This window comes from Cryptomeria japonica, chromosome 7 (genome assembly GCF_030272615.1).
Source record: "Cryptomeria japonica chromosome 7, Sugi_1.0, whole genome shotgun sequence".
Lineage (NCBI taxonomy): Eukaryota > Viridiplantae > Streptophyta > Pinopsida > Cupressales > Cupressaceae > Cryptomeria > Cryptomeria japonica.
The window spans coordinates 401,623,736-401,630,754 of NC_081411.1; positions in this window are offsets into that span (position 1 = coordinate 401,623,736).

Consider the following 7,019-nt stretch of genomic DNA (forward strand, 5'->3'; position numbering starts at 1 on the left):
TTTCAGTGTTGCAGATGAGCTGATGCGGATTAATGGGTTTTGAGATACTTATCTCTAGTTGATTCAGAAGAAGTTTTTGTGGTCCGCATGATGACTTGATCAAGTTATGAGATCCAATATTGCAGTTGATATTTCATTTGTTCAACATTGACAGGTTTTGGTAAATCCATGTACATTGCTCCAGAATTGTAATATCTTTGGTTGCAAATGTGTGGGATGTGTGTCCTCAGTTCAAGTGGTTCATAATTTGGAAATCCACAAGAAAATATTTCAGGTTGAGAGTCGGTTTTATGAGTGTTCTTGAGGTTCGGTATAATGGTGTTGATGGTTCTAGTAATACGATTTGTTGCAATTGTTGTGGTGTGATTCACGTTGCTTTTGGATGTTTCTAGATTGTGTGCTATGCGTATTAGTGGTCCACATTGATCCTTGTGCACATTATTGAATATTTTCCATCTCCGGTGATGTTCTTCATGTTATGCAACATTCATGATGTTGTAGCGTGTTACGGATGATCAAGGTGTAATTCTTGGAGGTGTTTCATATTTGAGGTTATTGTTTAGGTCCAGACTATGTCTTAGCTGACATCGTTTTGGTTCGTATGAATTATTGTAGCATGTGTGATTATATTTTCTTATATGTAGAGTGTGGTGAGATGACCTATGTTTCATGGATTGATGACTTGTATAAATGAATGTAATAATCATTGAGATGTATGATGATATGCACGAATAATGTATTAATCATCCAGTAGTAGTGAAGTTGTGCGAATTTATGTGAAGAAGTGAGTTGCAGAGAAGATAAGACATTGAGCTTAACTGAAACTGTACTCAAGCATGTTGAAATGCTATTCATTAGTTCATGATTCTCTGGATGTAATCGGAATGCTTTTGTAAGTTAGTGAGACTTCTTGTAAGTCAATGAGACTTCCCTAAGGGTTGTAGCCCTCTAGGTTTTGTATTTTGAGCAGTGTGCCCGAATGCATGTGCATTCCCCATTGTAATATTTCACTTACTCCTAATAGGGTATTATCTCATTGTGGGTGTGTTCCCACCATAGTTTTTCCCTTAACTGGGTTTTCCACGTCAAAAATCTTGGTGTTGTGTGTAATTGATGTAGTTCTTTAACTATTCATTATCAAATCTATTTTGTGGTTTAAGTTGCATAAAGTTTTTGAGAAGACTGATTCACACCCCCCCCCCTCCCCTCTCAGTTTGTTGCATTGTTGCCAACAATTGGTATCAGAGCTAGATCCTCCAAGAGAAGCTTGATCGCTTGAGGAGATCTAGGATGACAACCTTTACTTTTAAGAAGGATAGTCCAAGATTTGATGGAACAAACTACACTCTCTGGAAGAACCGGATGCTATGTTGAACTTGAGATGCATTGGAGAAGAATATAGAAAGATCACTAGGAATGTATGTAATGTTGCTTATAATGCTCCTACTACTCTGGATGAGATAAAGGAAGCATAATACAATATTGGAGCTAAGAAAGCATTATTGAGTGCCTTCACTGATTCTAAAATGATTAATGTGATGGACTTAGAGATTGCTCATGAAATCTAGATGAAATTGGAGACCTTGCATGAAGGTGATAGCCATGTGAATGTTGCTAAGTTGTAGAGCTTGAAGGGTAAATATAAGAACCAAAAGATGAGTGAAGATGAGAACATTACCTCTTTTATGCAACAAGAGATTGAATCTGTGTGTGGAATCAAATGTGCCAATGGAGTATTAGAAGAATCTAAGATTGTTGCTAAAGTGTTGAGATCCTTGCCTCCTACTTACAAACATAAAGTTGTTGCTATTGATGAGATCCAAACTGTGACAAATGTGACAAGAAACATGTTGATTGGTAAACTTGTTGCTTTTGATTTGAGTGAGTTTGGTGACTCTCTTCCTAAGACTGAATCTGCATTCAAAGCTACTATAATCTAGGAAGAAGAGATATGATCCAAGAGAAAGTTCTACAAGAATATCTAGATATGAGAAAGATATGAAAGAGATGAAAGAAGATGAAAGAGAGCTTGAGGAGCTTGAAGCACTTATTGCCAGAAGATTTCCTACAGGTGTTGGTAAGTATGAAGGAAAGTTACCTCTTAAATGTTTTTCACGTAATAAGATAGGACATTTTGCATCAAGGTGTTCAGAAAGAGAGAGAAATCCTAAGAAGCCATTTAAGCCATATAAACCTAAATATCAGAAGAAGTGCTATTATGTCGTTGATGAAGGCGTGACAAATGATGAGTCTGAGAAAGGAAATTCAGGAGATGAATTTGTGTTCATTTCTATCAAGGAAAAAGATCTGGTATCTACAAATTCTACAAGCTGCATTAATGAAGAGAAAGCCCTAGCTGCTAAAGTTGAGGAGAAAGATGAATGAGTAATTAACAATGGTTTCTCTAATTATATGATAGGTGATAAGAGTAAGTTTGTGAGTATGAAAATATATGATGGTGGTATAGTAAGATTTGGTGATAACAAAGCTTGTGTGATCCATGGTAGAGGTTCTATTTCTCTTGATGGTAAGCGTAATACTGATGATGTCTTGTATGTAGAAGGTTTAAAGAATAATCTTTTGAGTGTTGGTCAAATGGTTGATAAGGGATATGCCTTGCAATTCAAGAATGGGAAATGAAAGATCTTGGGTAGCTGCGGAACTGAAATTGCATCAAGTACAAAGACTAAAGGTAATATCTTTCACTTGAATGTTGGTAGTAAAAGTTGTTTGATTGCTTAGATTGATGAAAGCTAGTTATGGCATAGAAGGATGTGTCATGTAAATTTTGATTGCATGGTTAAGATATGTTCCACTCAAGAAGTGTGAGATCTACCTAAGTTGATGAAGTTGTCTAATCTGATATGTAAGGAATGTCAATTAGGGAAGCAGACAAGAGTTACTTATAAGAGCAAACAGTAAAATTCTAAAGGATTGTTGGATCTTGTGCATATTGATTTATGTGGTCCTTCTAGAGTGAGAAGCTTGCAGGGTGATAGATATTTCATGTTGTTGATTGATGACTATTCAAGGATGATGTGGGTTACTTTCTTGAGGGAGAAGTCTAAAGCATTGGAGAAGTTCAAGATTTTCAAAGCTATGGTTGAGACTGAGACTAGATTGAAGCTGAAATGTTTGAGGTCTGATAGAGGTGGAGAATTAACTTCTGGTGAGTTTAATGCCTATTGTGAAGAGCATGGTGTTAGGAGACAGTTATCTGCACCTAGAACACCATAATAGAATGGTGTTGTGGAGAGGAAGAACATAACAGTTCAAGAAGTTGCTAGAACCATGATGATTAAAGGAAATGTTTTGCATGTGTACTGGAGAGAAGTTGTGAGTACTCCAGTATACACTCTTAATCGAGTGCATATCAAAGGTGATTCTGGTAAGACTCCTTATGAGTTATGGTTTGGTCATGCTCCTATAGTTAAGTACTTTAGAATTTTTGGAAGTAAATGCTACATTAAAAGAGATGAAGATTTAGGGAAATTTGATTCTACATGTGATGAAGGAATCTTTCTTGGTTATTCTACAAAGAGTAAGGCCTACTAGTGTTATAATAAAAGACTGAGAAAAATAGTTGAAAGTGCTAATGTGAAGGTTGATAAAGGAAATGTGAGACAGATCAGATCATGCAGATATGATTCTAATGATCGGGATGATAGTTCAGATAAAGGAAAGCAAGTGCAGATCCTAAATCAAGTTTAGGTTGGTCCAGAAAAGTCAGATAATGAAAGAGAAGGTACAAATACAACTGTAGAAGAAAGAGTTCAAGAGCCTAAAAATCAAGGAAATCCTAAAACTCCGAAGTATGTGAGATTGAATCATTCAAAGAATCGGATTATTGGTAATAAGAAGAAAGGTGTAATGAATAGGAGAAAACTTGTTGAAGAAATTTGTTTGATTTCTAAGATTGAGCCTAAAGATGTTGATGAAGCATGTAAGGATGAGAATTTGGTTAAAGCAATGGAAGAATAATTGAATTAGATTGAAAAGAATAATACGTGGATTCTTGTTCCTAGACCTAAGCATAAAAATGTGATTGGAACTAAATCGGTACTCAGGAATAAGTTAAATGAAAAGGATGAAGTTGTTAGAAATAAAGCTAGACTTGTTTGTAAAGGATATTCGCAAATGGAAGGTATTGATTATGAGGAACCTTTTCTCCGGTAGTTAGAATTGAAGTTGTTAGATTATTTCTTGCTTATGCTACTCATAAAGATTTCAAGGTTTATCAAATGGATGTAAATCTGCCTTTCTTAATGGTGAGTTGGAAGAAGAAGTTTACATAGAGCAACCAGATGGATTTCAGTTGACAGATGAAAAGGACATGGTTTGTTGATTGAATAAAGCATTGTATGGACTGAAGCAAGCCCCTAGAGCTTGGTATGCTGAATTGGATAAGTATTTGATGAAACTTGAATTCAATAAAGGTACTGCTGATAGTAATATATATTTCAAGATTGATCAAGATAACATTTTCATTGTTGAAGTTTTTGTAGATGATATTGTTTTTTGTGGAAATGATTGTTTGTGCAAGAAGTTTGCTAATGACATGCAAAATGAGTTTGAGATGTCTGTAATTGGTGAAATGAAATTCTTTTTGGGATTGCAAATTACTCAGTTGGATAAGGGTATCTTCATATCTCAGAGCAAGTATGTGAAGAAATTATTAAATAAATTTGTCTTAGATGATTCAAAGCTTGTTGGTACACCTATGGTAACTAGATGCAAATTGACAAAAGATGATGATTCTCTGAAAACAAGTCAGACCAGATATAGATCTATGATTGGTGGATTGTTGTATTTGACCCGGACTAGACTTGATATGATGAATGTTGTGTGTCTTGTTGCTAGATTTCAAGCTAATCCTAAGGAATCTCATGTTATTGTCGTGAAAAGGATATTCAGATATTTGAAAGGGATAGTTGATTTTGGTTTGTGGTATCCTAAGAATGATGACTTTACCTTGAGTGCTTTTATAGATGTTGATTGGGCAGGTGATGTTGATGATCGAAAGATTACTACTGGTGGTGCATTCTTTTTGGGTAAGAAGCAAAATGCTATCTCTTTATCTACTGTTGAAGCTGAATACATTGTTGCTCCTAGCAATTGTACTTAGGTAATTTGGATGAAGTAGATGTTGAAGGATATAGGAGTTATTTATGATGAGCCTATTGTTATATACTGTGATAATTTAAGTGCTATCAACATTTCAAAGAATTCGGTATTGCATTCTAAGACTAAGCATATATCAATCAAGTTTCATTTTTTGAGAGAGAAGGTGAATGAGAAAGAACTCATATTTGAGTATGTATCTACAAAGGAATAGATTGCAGATATCTTTATGAAGCCTTTGCCTACAAATACCTTTGATTATCTCAAAGAGAAGTTAGGGGTGATTTCCCCTCCTGATGAGAACTAAGATGCGTGGATTTGCATTAGTCTGGTGAACTTCATAGAGATATCTTGTGATTCGGATTAATGGGTGGCTGCTACTCAGGAGTAGTCAGTGTTTTGATTCAGATGTTCATATTTGTGGGGAGAGAAGCATGATTTTTGTACCTTTGTCATTGATGTCAAAGGGGGAGAGAAGAGCATGTGAAAAACCCTAAAGCATTTTGGGGTAGAGATTCAAAGAGTTGTGATTTAATTTGTTTGTCAAAGGGGGAGTTAATCCTTTGCATTGATTGTTTTTCACATTCATATGTTGCCATCAATGCCAAAGGGAGAGATTGTTAGATATTGTCTTATATGTTGTCATTGATGTTAACATAAATGGGGAGATTGTTGGAGATTGTTGGACAGAGGAATATGATGAGTTTATGTTCTCTGTGTGTTTCAGTGTTGTAGATGAGCTAATGCAGATTAATAGGTTTCGAGATACTTATCTCTGGTTGATTCAGAAGAAGTTTTTGTTGTTCGCATCATGACTTGATTGAGTTATGAGATCCGATATTGTAGTTGATATTTCAGTTGTTTAGCATTGACAGGTTTTGGTAAATCCATGTATATTGCTTCGTAATTGTAATATCTTTGGTTGTAGATGTATGGGATGTGTGTCCTCAGTTTGAGTGGTTCATGATTTGGAAATCCACAAGAAAATCTTTCAAGTTGAGAGTTAGTTTTGTGAGTGTTCTTGAGGTTCTATATAATGGTGCTGATGATTCTAGTAATGTGAGTTGTTGCGGTGTGATTCACGTTGCTTTTGGATGTTTCTAGATTGTGTGCTATGCGTATTGGTGGTCCACATTGATCGTTGTGCGTGTTATTGAATATTTCCTGTCTCTGGTGATATTCTTCATGTTATGCGACATTCATGATGTTGTAGCATGTTGTGGATGATCGAGGAGTAATTCTTTGAGGTGTTTCATATTTGAGGCGAATGTTTAGGTCTAGACTATGTCTTAGCAGACATCGTTTGGGTCTGTATGCATTATTGTAGCACGTGTGATTATATTTTTGTTATATGTAGTGTGTGATGAGCTGACCTATGTTTCATGGGTTGATGACTTGTATAAATGAATGAAATAATCATTGATATGTATGATGTTATGTGCGAATAATGTATTAATCATCTAGTAGCAGTGAAGTTGTGTGAATTTATGTGAAGTGAGTTGCGGAGAAGATTGGATGGTGAGCTTAACCAGAACTATACTCAAGCATGTTGAGATTCTATTTCATCAGTTCATGATTCTCCGGATGTAATCTGAATGCTTTTTTAAGTCAATGAGACTTCCTATAAGTCATTGAGACCTACCTAAGGATTGTAGCCCTCCCAGTTTTGTATTTTGAGCAGTGAGCTCTAGGCAGTGTGCCTGAATGCATGTGCATCCCCCATTGTAATATTTCACTTACTCCTAACAGGGAATTATCTCATTGTGGGTGTGTTCCCACCATTTTTTTTCCCTTAATTGGCTTTTCCACATAAAAAATTGTGGTGTTATGTGTGTTTTTGATGTGGTGCTTTAACTATTCATTATCATATATGTTTTGTGGTTTAAGTTGCAGAAAGT